This window comes from Sciurus vulgaris (genome assembly GCF_902686455.1).
Source record: "Sciurus vulgaris genome assembly, contig: HiC_scaffold_441_arrow_ctg1, whole genome shotgun sequence".
NCBI lineage: Eukaryota > Metazoa > Chordata > Mammalia > Rodentia > Sciuridae > Sciurus > Sciurus vulgaris.
The window spans coordinates 52,036-67,972 of NW_027632596.1; the positions used below are offsets into that span (position 1 = coordinate 52,036).

Consider the following 15,937-nt stretch of genomic DNA (forward strand, 5'->3'; position numbering starts at 1 on the left):
TTTGAGTTCTTTATAGATTCTGGAGATTAGTGCTCTATCTGAAGTATGATTGGCAAAGATATTCTCCCATTCTGTAGGCTCCTTCTTCACATTGCTGATAGTTTCCTTTGCTGCGAGAAAGCTTTTTAGTTTGAATCTATCCCAGTGGTTGATTCTACCTTTTATTTCTTGTGCTATGGGAGTCCTGTTAAGGAAGTCTGATCCTAGACCAACAAGGTGAAGATTTGGACCTACTTTTTCTTCTATAATCTGCAGGGTCTCTGGTCTGATTTCGAGGTCCTTAATCCATTTTGAGTTTAGTTTCGTGCTTGGTGAGAGATATGGGTTTAGTTTCATTCTGTTGCATATGGATTTCTTACAATTTAGTACAACATTCAGACCTTCTTGATCAAAATTTCTATGCAATAGCTGCAAACTTTAGACAGAAATTTTAAGAAGTGTGGTGCTATGAAATGTTTACAAACATAGAAATTACTTTCTAAGGTTAAGACATGGGAGAAAAATCCAATTGTGTGGGGAAAAATAGGCATGGTGCATCTGTAACTTTGACATATATATTTGGCTAAGCATTCTGTATATAACTTGATTTTGTTTGAGGATTAAAGAGTAACTGAAACTGGTACATTCTAGATAAGATTCCTCTAGCTCAAGCCCTTTAGACCCCTTTAGTGATACTTTACTTCATAAGTCTAAACCAGGGTTTGTTTTGGAACATATGACCCCCATGAGGAAACAACTGATTTTTTAGAAATTATGTTGGTCCTATGAGCATCTGGCCACTCAGCTGGTATAGGTTTATTAAATTCTTCACCAGTTTTTCTTCATTTGTTTTCCATGTCACTGGTCCTGGGATGCAAGATAGGTCCTTTTCTACACCAGGATCTACTGAACCCAACCCCATGGAAGATGGAGCCTGAGGAAAGTGTACATAAACCTCTGCTATAGTCAAGATCTTTGACTTAAGAATATACAAATGTAGGGAATTTCCAAGAATATGGGGAACAAAATACAGTACACTTTAACTGTACAATTATAGATGTAACTTAAGTCAATGTGGGTAAGTGGTAAGAACCATAATGAATGCCAAATGTGGTTAAGGTAAAGGAAGCAGCAAATAGTCATTTCTAGTTCACTTTTAAAGTAAAGGCCTTAAGGGATGAGAGGAAGATGTATTTTTAAAATGGTTATGAAAATAGAATTTACATCTATGTCTACTTTTAGTTGTAAAACAAATGTTTGCTCATTATTGTATATTTTATAATTATGTCAAAAGCTTAATAAAAGTGTAGTTTTGTAAACTTTTATTTAATTAGGAAGTCAGTGAACTAGAAAGTCACCATAAGTAAGCTGTATGTTTTCATAAAAGTGTTCTGTATTTTCTTTGATTATTTAAAAATTCATGATTAAGTGGGTTTAATCCCAGGGATGCACAATTGATTCAATATACATAAATCAATAAATGTAATTCATCAAATAAATAGACTTAAAGACAGGAACCACAGATTATCTCAATAAATGGAAAAAATACAGTATCCATTCATCTTAAAAACACTAGAGGTCTGGGGATATAGATCAGTTGGTAGAGTGCCTGCCTTGCATGAACAAGGCCCTGGGTTCAATCCCCAGCAATGCAAAAGAAAAAAGAAAAAGAAACATCAGGGATAGAAGGACAATACCTCAACATTGTAAAAGTTATACACATCAAAACCCAGGCCAATATTCTAAATAGAGAAATACTGAAAGCATATTCTATAACAATTTGAACAAGAGAGGTATGCCCTCTTTTACCACTTCTACTCAACATAGTCCTTGAAACTCTAGTCAGAGAAATTAGACAAAGAAAGAAATTAAAGTGATATAAGTAGGAAAATAAGAGATCTAACTCTATTTGCTGATGACATGATCCTATATTTAGAAGACCCCAAAATTCTATATCCAAAGGAGATAAGATCAGTATACTGTCCCAGCAGCTTGGGAGGCAGAGGCAGGAGGAACAGGAGTTCAAAGACAGCCTCAACAATTTAACAAGGCCCAAGCAATTCTGCAAGACCTTGTCTCTAAATAAAATATTAAAAAGGTAGGTGAGGATGTGACTCTGTAGTTAAGTATTCCTTGGTTCAATCTCTCGCAAGAAAAGAAAAACATCAGTCTACTACAGTGATGTGGACACATCAATATTTATAGCAGCTCAGTTCACAATAGCTAAGCTATGGAACCAATCAAAGAGCCCTTCAACAGATGAATGGATAAAGAAAATGTGGTATAGATACACAATGGAATATTGCTCATATATAAAAAAGAATGACTTTCTGACATTTGCCAGTAAATGGATGGATCCTAGCATGGACAATCATGCTAACTAAAATAAGCCAAACCCCAAAATACAAAGATTGAATGTTCTCTCTGATATATGGATGCTAAAACACAAGAAAATAGTGGGAAAGAATAGTAATTAAGTAGATTAGACAAAGGGAAATGAAGGGAATGGGTATAGGAATAGAAAATACAGTGGAATAAATTGCACAACTTTCCTTACATATGTAAATACAACACAATGAATCACATCATGTATGACCACAAGACTGGAATGCCAATTAGAAATTGATATACTCCATGTTTCAATAAATATGTCACAATATCCTTATTGTTATGTATATCTAAAAAGACCAAATTAAGAAAGACAAACATCTGCCAGAAAGTTTCTAGAACTCATAAGTGAATTCTGCAAAATGCTATGAATCAATTATGCTATTATATATCACTGATGAATCAACTTTAAAGAGAAATTAGGAAATCTATCTCATTCACAATAATCTCAAAAATATACCTGGGAATTAATCTAACAAAAGAGGTGAAACTTCAATTAAAACTAGAGAACTCTATAGAAAAAAGTTGAAGAATTTAGAAGATGGAAAGATCTCCCATGTACTTGGATGGGCAGAATTAATATTCACCAAATGGCCACACTTCCAATAGCTTCCAAAAGATTTAATGCAATTCCTCTTAAAATTCCAATGGTGGGGCTGGGGTTGTAACTCAGTGGTAGAGCACCTGCACAGAATGTGTGAGGTACTGGGTTTGATTCTCAGTATCACATAAAAATAAATGAATAAAATAAAGTTCAATCAACATCAAAAAAAAGTCTATTGGCATTCTCCATAGAAATAGAAAAAAACCGTCATGAAATTCATTTGGGAAAATAACAAGCCCTGAAGGTAAAAGCAAATCTTAGCAAAAAAAAAAAAAAAAAAAAAAAAAAAGTGAAGCAAGAGGAATCACAATAACAGATGTTCAATTATGCTATATAGTTATAGTAACAAAAACAGCATGGCATTGGCACCAATACAGGGAAGAACACCAATGGAGTAGAATAGAAGGCACAGAGACAAAACCACATAAATAGAATAATCTCATACTGGACAAAGGCACCAAAAATATACATTGGAGAAAAGATATTATCTTCAAAACTGGTGCTGGAAAATCTGGAAATCCATGTGTAGTGAAATGAAATTTAACCCTTCTTTTTCACCCTGCAATTAACTGAACTCAGCATGGATGATAAACCTAGGTATTAGACCAGAGACCCTGCTTATACTGGAAGAAAATGAAGGCCCCACATGCCATCAAGTTGACTTAGTAACCAACTTCTTCAACAAGACACCTGAAGTGCAATAATTGAAATAAAAAATCAACAAATGGGATGACATTAAACTAAAAAGCTTCTTCACAGAGAAACAAACAAGAGCATGAAGAGAGACCCTATAAAATGGGAGAAAATCTTTACCATCTGAACCTCAGATATGGCACTAATTTTCTGAGTATGCAAAGAACTTAAAATGCTTAACAACACAAAAACAAATAATCAATAAGTGGGCAAAGAAACTAAACAGACACTTCTCAAAAGAAGAAATATGAATGGTCAACAAATATATAAAAAATGTTCAACATTTATTGCAATTACAGAAATGCAAATTAAAACTGCACTGAGATTTCACTTCACTCCTGTTAGAATGGCAATTACCAAGAATACAAGTAACAAAAAATATTGGTGAGAATGTGGGGGGAAAGGTACATTCACACATGTATTGCTGGTGGAATTGTCAATTGATGCAACCACTCTGGAAAGCAGTATGTAGATTCCTCAAAATAACTAGGAATAGCATCAACCATTCAATGCAGTTATCCCATTTCTTAGTACATATCCAAAGGAATTAAAATTAGCACACTTGTGACACAGCCACATTGATGTTAATAGCAGTGCACCTGACAATAGCTAAGCTATGGAACCAACCAGGGTGGCCTTCAAAAGATGAATGAATAAACAAAATGTGATATAACACACACACACACACACACACACACACACACACACACAATGGGGTATTACTCAGCCATAAATTAGAATGCCTTTATGACATTTGCCAGTAAATTGATGGATCTGGAGATTATAATGCTATGTAAAGTCAGCCAGTGTGCACAATCCAAAGGAATATCATGTTCTCTCCAACATGTGGAAGCTAACCCACAATAAGGGGGTAAAATAGAAGTTCAGTAGAGTAGACAATAAAGAATTGAGGAAAGGAAGAGTTATAAGCAAATCAAAGATGGTGGAATGAATCTGACATAATTTTCCTGTGTACATATATGAAAATTTCACAGTTAACCCCATCATCATGTACATCCACAAGAATGGGGTACTAATTAGAGTGCAATATATTCCTTACTTGTATAATTATGTCAAAATGGATTCTACTGTCCTGTATAACTAAAACATCTAAATTTTAAAAATAAAGTAAAAAAGATACACTCCATGTTTGTATTAATATGTCAAAACAGACTCTACTTTCATGAATAGCTAGAAAGAACAAAATACATTTTTTAAAAATTTAATTTGATTTTGTGCAAGGGGTGGCAGAAGTAAAGTTGAGAGTAGTAGAAGGAAAAATTAAAGCACATTTGACATATCTTATGATTGATGGTGACTTTTAAAGTCCAATGTGAACTTTGTGAAATTTTATGTATACCTTCTAGCTCTTTTCAGAAAGAAATATTACACATACTGAAACCAACCATGTACCTTGCTCCATAACTACATGATGGGATATGTAAAGATGGACTTCAACCTTTAAGACAATAGTACAATAACAGATTCACAGTTCACTTTTACTTCAAATCCATTTTTCAGTTTTTCTTTTAATTCTCTGCAAGACCTTATGTTAGCTAACTGCCTGAAGATGTACATTCAAGAGAACAGGCATTTGATTTCTTTGACTGTCAGAGGCCAATTTGAGAGCAGTGAGGCACCAGAGCCAGAGAGCTGACTACAAGTGTTCAAGTCAATTTTAAGAAAACACTATGGTGGTGATCAGGGACTTGTGCTGGAGATATATTGGTCAATTGATACAAAGTTTCAGCTAGATGAAAAGAAGGAGTTCAGGTGATTTCTTGTTTAACATGGTAACTATATTTAATAATAACATTATATATTTCAAAATTACTGAGAGTAGATTTTAAGTTTTCTCTAATTTCTTGTTTTTCTATTTGTATGTCTTCTACCTGCAGTGTTGAAAAAGAAAAGATTTTGGAGACAAAGAGTTTGTGAGATTTGAAAGCCAGTTATTTCATATGTAACCTTATATTCTGTGCTTACTTTTTCATTTTTAAGGTAACAATGTTTGTCGCTGCCCGTGGCGACAATTGTGCGGGTATTTATCTGAGGTGGACTGGAAATAAACTACTTCTATTCCTGTGCTGCTTCCTTGCTTGTTTGCTTATTCCCTAGCTTACTGAGGAAAAAGAGCTTGCTTGATTTTAGAGAAAGAGAGGCTTTGAGAGAAAGATAGGCTTTGCTTATAGAGAGACTTTGCTTATCAGGAAGTTTTTAGAGAAAGAGAGACTTCTACACTTATCAGAGATCTATTTCTTCTTAGAGTTGCGTCCCGTGTCCTGTGAACTAGGTGCTATCTATTTGAGGGCTAGTTGCTTCTTCTAGCTACTTCTTCTCTCCACTAGCTGCTTCCATGGGCTTAGCGTAGATGGCCTTCACAATGTTAAGGAATGTTCCCACTACCCCAATTTTCTCTAGTGTTTTGAGCATGAAGGGATGCTGTATTTTATCAAATGCTTTTCCTGCATCTATTGAAATAATCATGTGATTCTTAACTTTTAGTCTGTTGATATGGTGAATGACATTCATTGATTTCCAGATGTTGAACCAACCTTGCATCCGTCGGATAAAACCCACTTGATCATGGTGCACTATCTTTTTAATATATTTTTGTATGCGATTTGCTAAAATTTTGTTGAGAATTTTTGCATCGATGTTCATTAAGGATATTGGTCTGAAATTTTCTTTCCTCAATGTGTCTGTCTGGTTTAGGAATCAGGGTGATATTGGCTTCATAGAATCAGTTTGGGAGGGTTCCCTCCTCTTCTATTTTATGGAATACTTTGAGAAGTATTGGAATGAGCTCTTCTTTAAAGGTTTTGTAGAACTCTTGCTGAGAACCCATCTGGTCCCGGACTTTTCTTTGTTGGTATGCTTTTGATGACCTCTTCTATTTCATTGCTTGAAATTGATATATTTAAGTTGTGTATGTCCTCCTTGTTCAGTTTAGGTAATTCATATGTCTCTAGAAATTTGTTGATGTCTTCGAGGTTTTCTGTTTTGCTGTAGTATAGATTTTCAAAATAGCTTCTAATTATGTTTTATATTTCACTCGTGTCTGTTGTGATATTTCCTTGTTCATTCCGAATTTTAATAATTTGAGTTTTCTCCCTCTTTCTTTTTGTTAGTGTGGCTAAGGGTTTATCAATTTTGTTTATTTTTTCAAAGAACCAACTATTTATTTTGTTAATTTTTCCAATTGTTTCTTTGTTTCAATTTTGTTGATTTCAGCTCTGATTTCAAATATTTCATGTTGTCTACTACTTTTGGTGTTGGTCTGCTCTTCTTTTTCTAGGGCATTGACCTGTAGTGTTAAGTCGTTTATTTGTTGATTTCTACTTCTTTTGTTGAATGCGCCCCATGAAATAAATCTTCCTCTAAGTACTGCTTTCATAGAGTCCCAGAGATTTTGATATGTTGTGTCTTTGTTCTCGTTTACTTCTAAGAATTTTTGTATTTCCCTCCTATGTCTTCTGTTATCCATTCATCATATAATAGTGTATTATTTAATTTCCAGGTATTGGAGAAGTTTCTGTTTTTTATTCTGTCATTTATTTCTAATTTCAATCCAGTATGATCTGATAGAGTACAAGGTAGTATCTCTATCATCTTGTATTTGCTAACAGTAGCTTTGTGGCATAAGACATGGTCTATTTTAGAGAAGGATCCATGTGCTGCTGAGAAGAAAGTGTATTCGTTCTTTGTTGGATGGTATATTCTATATAAGTCGGTTAAGTCTAAATTGTTGATAGTGTTATTGAGATCTATGGTTTCTTTATTCAATTTTTTTTTGGATGATCTATCCAGCAGTGAGAGAAGTGTGTTAAAATCGCCTAGTATTATTGTGTTGTGGTCTATTTGATTTCTGGAATTGAGAAGGATTTGTTTGACATACATGGATGAGCCAATGTTCGGGGCATAGATATTTATGATTGTTATGTCTTGCTGATTTATGCTTCCCTTAAGCAGTATGTAATGCCCTTCTTTATCCCTTCTGACTAGTTTTGGCTTGAAGTCCACATTATCTGAAATTTTAGGATGGATACTGCAGCTTTTTGCTGTGTCCGTGTGTATGGTATGTTTTTTCCCATCCTTTCACCTTTAGTCTATGGGTATCTCTTTCTATGAGATGAGTCTCTTGCAGGCAGCAAATTGTTGGATTTTTCTTTCTAATCCATTCTGCCAGTCTATGTCTTTTGATTGATGAGTTCAGGCCATTAACATTCAGGGTTATTATTGTGATATGATTTGTATTCCCAGTCATTTGACTCTTTTTTGTTTTTTGACATGATTTGGTTTTCTCTTTATTTGGCTATTCCTTTAGGCCAGTTCCTCCCATTGCTGATTTGCATCATTGTTTTTCATCTCTTCCTCATGGAATATTTTGCTGAGAATGTTCTGTAATGCTGGCTTTCTTTTTGTAAATTCCTGTAGCTTTTGTTTATCATGGAAGTATCTTATTTCATCGTCAAATCTGAAAGTAAGTTTTGCTGGGTATAAGATTATTGGGTGGCATCCATTTTCTTTCAGGGCTTGGTAAATGTTGTTCCAGGCCCTTCTAGCTTTTAGGGTCTGGATTGAAAATCTGCTGATATTCTTATTGGTTTCCCCCTGAATGTAATTTGATCTTTTCTCTCGCGGCCTTTAAAATTTTGTCTTAATTTTGTGTGTTAGGTATTTTCATAATAATGTGCCTTGGTGTGGGTCTGTAGTAATTTTGTAAATTTGGAGTCCTATAAGCCTCTTGTACCTGGTTTTCCATTTCATTCTTCAGATTTGGGAAATTTTCTGATATTATTTCATTGAATAGATTGTTCATTCCTTTGGTTTGTTTCTCTAAGCCTTCCTCAATCCCAATAATTCTTAAATTTGGCCTTTTCATGATATCCCATAATTCTTGTAGATTCTGTTCATGATTTCTTACCATCTTTTCTGTTTGGTCAGCTTTGCTTTCAAGATTAAATATTTTGTCTTCAATATCTGAGGTTCTGTCTTCCAGGTGTTCTATCCTATTGGTTATGTTTTCTATGGAGTTTTTAACCTGGTTTATTGTTTCCTTCATTTCAAGGATTTCTGTTTGGTTTTTCTTCAATATCTCTAATTCTTTATTGAAATGATCTTTTGCTTCCCATATTTCCTCCTTTAACTGTTGATTGGTGCTATCATTTAATGCCTGCATTTGCTCTTTCATCTCCTCTTTTGCTTCCCTGATTGTTTTAATTATGTACTTTCTGAACTCCCTTTCTGACATTTCTTCTGCTCTGCTGTCATTGGATTTTATTGATATAGTATCTATGTTTGTTTGGGACATTTTCTTCCCTTTTTTTCTCATATTGGTCAGATGTCAGTGGGACTTTGTGTTATGGCAGAATTCTTCTATTGGCTTATAGTGTCCCTGTAGATTTCCAGTGTATCACCTTCCTGCCTTCAGTAGCCTGAAGTCTTGGAGTAACTTGATAATGCAGTGCTTCCAAGGAAAGCTGCCCCTAGCCCTCTACTGGTTCCAGTACTTGGAGCTGGCTGTGTGTGGAAAGGCTCTCACTGGGGGGCCTGCTCCAAGAAGCTAGCCTGGAAAGGTGCTTCCTGCCAGAGGGGGCCAGGTTGCTGGCTGCTTGGGGAAGTCCCTGGCTTTCCTGTCCTGGTCCCTGAAGCAACCTGGGGGCAGAAAATCGCTGCCCTGGTTCAGGGACTTGAAGCTTGGTTCTGTGCAGAAAGGCTCTCACTGGGGGTCCTGCTCCGAGATGCTGGAGGATCTGGCCCTGTAGGAGGAGCCCACCACTGGAGTGCACAGAGCTGCCTGAGGAAGACTCTAGCTGCTCTGCCCTACACTAATAAGCCACCCGAATCTGGGCCTGCCACCCGGGTAGCACTTCACCAGGTGGGGGAGACTCACCCCGTGGCTCTGTTTTAGTCTGAGTCTCTCAATGCCTCCCCTTCTTGAATCCTGGGTTCTGGAGCAACTGGAGATGCAGTCACCCTCTAGTCCACCATCTTGGATCACCTATTCTTGCTTCTAAAATATCTACTTTAGAATATGTTTATTACAGTGGCTGAAAGATGCAAAATTCTTATAGTGGTTCATGTCTCACAAAAAGAAAACCTATGAGGTTACATTATAATTATAATTATATTATAAATCATGGAGAAACTTATTATATGTTTCTTTTGGGAGATTTCACTGAATTGTTTACTTGAGTTTATCTCCCAAAATTTCACAGGCAAAAAGAAGTTTCTTTTACTGAAGAAAAACAACTTTATAAAGTGCTTTATGCCCACACATATATTTTACCATTATAGAAGATAGGACAAGCTATGTAAAAATGTTGAAACCTGAATTAGGCCACAATTAAATAGTGGGAAAAAAAAAAACAATGTGAGAAGAAGAAAGGTAAGAGAGAAAAAAAAAAAGAGGGCAAGATGAGGGAAAGAAGAGGTATTGTTTGTATTAAGCTCTTCTCCAGAAACAAGCAATGTTTATTATTTGATGTCTCACTCTAATACTGATAGTGGAGGTAAAGGACTAACTTTCTAGATTATTTTTCCCTTCCTTTACTACTGCAAAATCTCTCACATATCTTTCCAGTACACAATTTTAGAAAGTATGTTGAAGGCAGCATGGAAAGCCACAAATATGAGTGAGATTGGCCTGCTCACAGTGACTCATATGGGCAACAAAGACTGGTTTCAGTGAAGGGAGCAAGACTAGTGGTGGTGAAGATAAAAGCAGGTATAGGAGTAGATGAAACATCATCAGGGAGGAAGAAAGCCTCACAGGCAGTCAGAAGAAAGTAAGCCACATCTACTCAGTGGAAGGAGGGAAGTGAAACTGGCAATGAGCATCTGTCACAGTGCTTTACACTAAAAGTGAGAAAGGGCTTATGTGGGGAAAGGTGTTATTAGCAAAATAGGCAGAGTTAAGGGAAATGAAATAGGCATTATGCTTTTACCATACCATAGTGTCAAAACGTTTAAGTCCAACATGAAAGTTTATGGATTTTCACACCATTTAAATATAAAAAGAAAACACTTTAAAATTTACTTCTAAATTGGGCCACTACTCTTATTCCCTACCCCCTGCACAAAAGCACCGATAAAAATTAAAAACATTGGACAAAGGAATTAATTTTTCATGGTGCCACCAAAGAATGACTAAATTAAGATAGAGAATACAGGTAAAAGTTTAACACTTGGAAGAAGGCAATGGCATGGCACTGGGTGTGGGGTTTTTTCTTCATTCTTTTTTTAGCATGAGGAAAGAAAACGGTGGAGGGGGTGACAATTTTTTAAGAGAAACCATCAGTCTGGCTGGCTTGCAGAAATAGAAAATATAGACAGTGACAGCCACAGCTCATGGAAAGAGGGAATGCCAGAAAGAAGAAAATATAATAGTAGGAACCCTAAGTTTTGTGGACAACTTTTGCCTACATCTCTGGTTAACACCTATATCAGATATTTTTGGGCAGATTTAAACAACTTGCAATTAAGCTAGCAGAAGAGTGATCTGGAGATTTATGGAAAAGAAGTTCCTGATAACTTAACCATTAACAACTTCAGGAGTGTAAAATGTTTGAGGTGAGTTCAACAGAACATGATAAAGTTTTCCATGCAAGTTTGGGGAATATGTATTAAAAAGATTGAAAAAATTGGAAATTACCTTAGAAAAACATAGTTAAGGCAGCCCAGCCAATATGGAGTTGCCTTTTGAGTTTGGACATTATTGATTCCAAACTGCCTTTCTACTGCACAATTTCCTCTAGGAGTACTTAGAGTTCAGCAAGAGGTGAGATATTCTCAGATGTAGAGAAAATTAGGGAGGATCAAGCAATATATCGGCAAGAGGGTTCTTATCCTGATAAACATGGGATTTAAGTTGTGCATGGAGGCAAGAATAAAGATGTGATGGCACTAATGGATGGAGAAAGTGGCAGATCACAGCAGGTTGCAGTAAAAAGGAATCTGGGCTTCTAGAAAGAAAAACATAATGAACAGAAAATGAACAAAGGGCACAAGGAGCAGTTATAACCATTTGGTCCCCCAAAACTTAAAATTTTGAATTAATGTGGCATAGTAAAAAAAAAACAAAAACAAAAAACTCATACCTGCAGGGGTTCAGCCCTAGCAGGGTTCTGGGGTCCTAGGAGGATGGGAGGCATCAGCATGATGGAGAAACAGCACATTGAGACAACAAGTGTTCTGAGGCTAAATCTATCATTTATGTTTTCTACCAGCCTTTTTATAGATTTTTTTTTAGTAATGATTATATTATTTTTGGTTAGTTTAAAACAAGACAAACCTTCAAAAGTACAATCTATGCTTCTTCTCAAAGCACACATAATCTCTGTATGACAGTCCAGACCAAAACAATCTTATATCCCAGCTAGATTAAAACAACCTCATATCCCAGCTAATCTGACGGCACCATGATCTGGCAGCCTTCAACCTTCAGAACAAACACATCACTAGATTTTCTGAGAAACCACCCCCACCATGAACTCCAGTGTTTAACAGTGAGAAACTTTTACTATTATTAAAGGGAAAAGAAATCAAATTATAGTTAATATTTAGTCTATTCTAATATCATATAATGGCAGTCTACAATCTTATTCTGATTCTCAAAGAATTAGATGAAACATAGGAAAAGCACAAATTATATTTATGACTAAGCTAAATTATGCAAAATATCTCTAGAATCAACTATTAAAACTAAGAAAGCAACAAAGGCTAAACACCGCATCCAAGCTCAGAGGAATGCCTCTTTATCCATTTATTATTATACTAAGTAATCACAGGCTCCTTCAAACTCAAGCACAGCTATAATTGTTTATTTTCATATATTTTATCTATGTACAACTGCCAAATTTTCATTGTGCACTATATTCTGTCCCAATACAGTAAAACCTTCCCAATGTTTTTTCCAATAGGTTTCTAATGATATATTGATTATTAATATGAAAAAGCAACTACACATGGAGACATACCATGCCTATCATCCCCAAGAGGGAGGACGATCAACAGAACTGTGTCAAGTGTTGAGTCCTTTATTCCAACAGACTGTGTCAAGTGTTGGATCCTCTATTCCAACAGACCATGTCAAGTGTCAGAGTGGCAGGAAGTAGACACAGCACATACCAAAGTTCCAGTTATTTAAGAGACTTTGTTTTAGTATGAAAATAATAATGCTAACTAAATAATTTTAAAAGCTTTAAGGGAGGCTCTTTTAAAGGATCATACTGTGTAATGCCTAAATCAAATAAAAATAAAACTTTACAATGAATGGTGATTTGTCAGTTTTCCTTAAATTTGGATACAATTTTTCCACAAGATGGTGTCATTATAAATTAAAGTTAAAAGTAGTATGAGACACTTTTTCTTTAATACTACATCAATTGTGTCATAGGAAGACAAAATATTTTGGAATTTCATCTGGCATTCACATTATGTCCATAATTTGACATGTGGCAGAAAGTGAGTTGTCCTCAATGATCTCACAAGGTCTACACTTTCTCTCTTAAGCCCAGGTTTGCTTATTTGCAAAACACAATGACACTGTTCACTGGATCCTTTAGTTGGTTCAGAGTGAAAAAGGCAGATGTAGAAATTCTGTTTCTCTTTAAAATCACATTTATTTTTGTTTGTATTCATTTTGTTTTGTTTCTTTTGAAGTCATACTTGTATACTTTAAGGAAGAGCAAAAGTATGGTAAATTATGGGACTCTTTCATTGATGACCACCCTTACCATATAAGAATCCATACTGTGGGCTGGCTAAGAAACAGAGATTTCACACAGAATGTATATTAGATTATTCAGCTAAGAAGAGACTTCTCTACAAAGCACGTTAGTGCTCACATACTAACCAGTACAAGTATACAGGCAAGACTTCACTGTCTTCTGATACCTATCAATGGATAACTTCCTTTATATATTGTGAACATTTCAGGGAGCACACATGTAGTTGTATTTGAGCACAAAGAAGCACTTATAGTTTCTTGGACTCTGCTATGGGAAAGAGGTTAAAAGGAAAAGCTGAAGAAAAAAAGGGAGTGAATATATTGCTACTTACTGCCACTTATAGAGAAGCCATGCCTATTGCTTACTTATAAAACCATACTCTTAAACCTTCAGCTTTTCCTTTTAAAACACTAAAAAAAACAAAAGAAAAAGTACTTCACAGAAGAAGATCTACAAGCAATCAACAAACATATGGAAAAATGTTCAACATCTCTAGAAATAAGAGAAATGCAAATCAAAACCACCCTAAGATTCCATCTCACCCCAATTAGAATGGTGATTATCAAGAATACAAGCAACAACAGGTGTTGGTGAGGATGTGGGGAGAAACGTACACTCATACATTGCTGGTGGGGTTGCAAATTAGTGCAGCCACTCTGGAAAGCAGTGTGGAGACTCCTCAGAAAACTTGGAATGGAACCACCATTTGACCCAGCTATCCCACTCCTTGGCCTATACCCAAAGGACTTAAAATCAGCATACTACAGAGATACAACCACATCAATGTTCACAGCTCCTCAATTCACAATAGCAAGACTGTGGAACCAACCTAGATGCCCTTCAATTGATGAATGGATAAAGAAACTGTGGTATATATATATTTTCAATGAAATATTACTCAGCCAAAAAGAATGATAAAATTATGGCATTTTCAGGCAAATGGATGAAATTGGAGAATATCATGATAAGTGAGATAAGCCAATCTCAAAAAACCAAAGGACGAATGATCTCGCTGATAAGTGGATGATGACACATAATGGGGGGTGGGAGGGGTTAATGTTTGGGTTAGGGAGGGGGCAAGAATGGAGAAGGACTGTATAGAGGGCAAAAAGGGATTGGAGGGGTGGGGGAAGGGAAAAATAACAGAATGAATCAAACAACATTACCCTATGTAAATTTATGATTACACAAATGGTATGCCTTTACTCCATATACAAACAGAGAAACAACATGTATCCCATTTGTTTACAATAAAAAAAAAGAAAAAAGGAGCTCAGGAAGAGCAAAAGGAGCTAAAAAAAAAGTACTTCATCAGGATGAAAATTTGGATCCTTGTCTTTGTACTAAATGTGTGCTCAGGAAGGAAATCTTGTGCCAAGGGAAGGTTCTTGTAAAGGAGGAAAAGCAAAATCACCATTTGAATCCTGAGACCCAACCAGGTGCCTGGGTTTCAGGATGAATTGGCAATGCATTCTAGGGGGAACCTCTTCCATGAGGAAGAACTGTAGGAGTTTGGAAGTGGTGGTGCAGTACTTTTGATCTCTGTGTCACAGTGCAGTGTCTTGAAGAGTGCACATTTTTATTCCATAGGGATATTTGTGTGCTATAAAAGGGAAAAATCTATACATAGACTTTATGGTGGCTAGTACTGTGACTAAGTTTGTTGCGAACCAAAATGTACTGCCATTTACTATTTGGGTTTTACTGTAAGGAATCTGTTTGTTGCCTGAATTTCCACCTTATACACTCTTACAGTTGATGACAACTACCTAATGCAACAGTCCTTCCCACATACAATTATGAGGACTAAGTGTAGCTGAAGAAAAAAACAGTTCTTCAAAAATATCTTTTGTGGAATGAGTATTCGCATCAGTTTGTGAGCTGCATTAATGTTGGCTTTGTTTTCTCAGTGAAGAGCATTCAAAAGTGTTCTAGCTTCTTCTTATATAGGTAAGAAATCAATGCAGATGTGCCTGGTTTATGAATTCATATAAAATTTAATTATACTGTAAATACATTACTAAATTTTGCTAATAAGCCATATTCCAAAGTTTGGTTTCCCTGAATTCTTAAGGGCTTAGTATAGGATTATGTAAGTGCAAATGTAAATGCAGTCAATAATACTGACATATCTTAAATGTATCATAACACATCATATTAATCATATTTTTATAACAATAGAGAATCTCTCTGAAGAAATAATGTTGTTCAAGTACTTTCTTTACTTGTCAGTCTTCTAAATGTCACTCCTATTACTATAAGTGCTCATTTTGTGTTGTTTACATAACTTATAAGGAAAGCAATGAGACAATCTTCAATTTTCTCACCCCCTCAGTCAGCCTCAATATTACATCTTTTCCTCTAGAAAATGGTTTAAACTTGCTTCTGCCTCAGAAAAAAAGAAATAAAAAGCAAAGGCCAAAAGCAACCAGGAAGATTACGCTATTCATATTAGTGCTACTCAAGTCCATTATCCAATCAAAGCTTTTTTTTTTTTTTTGTCACTAGAGGCATCAATCATTTCATCCTCAGAACCTGC

General features: G+C 35.6%; 1 protein-coding gene across 1 annotated transcript in view; it reads right to left on the reverse strand.

Moving 5' to 3' along the window:
- LOC306652674 (uncharacterized protein) overlaps window positions 1-15,676 on the reverse strand; it is a gene marked incomplete at its 3' end in the record, with an annotated part of 67,699 nt that extends 52,023 nt beyond the window's left edge. Inside the window, exon 1 of the mRNA XM_079125434.1 lies at window positions 14,813-15,676. The remainder of the gene's footprint in view (window positions 1-14,812) is intronic.
- Window positions 15,677-15,937: the final 261 nt, after the last annotated feature.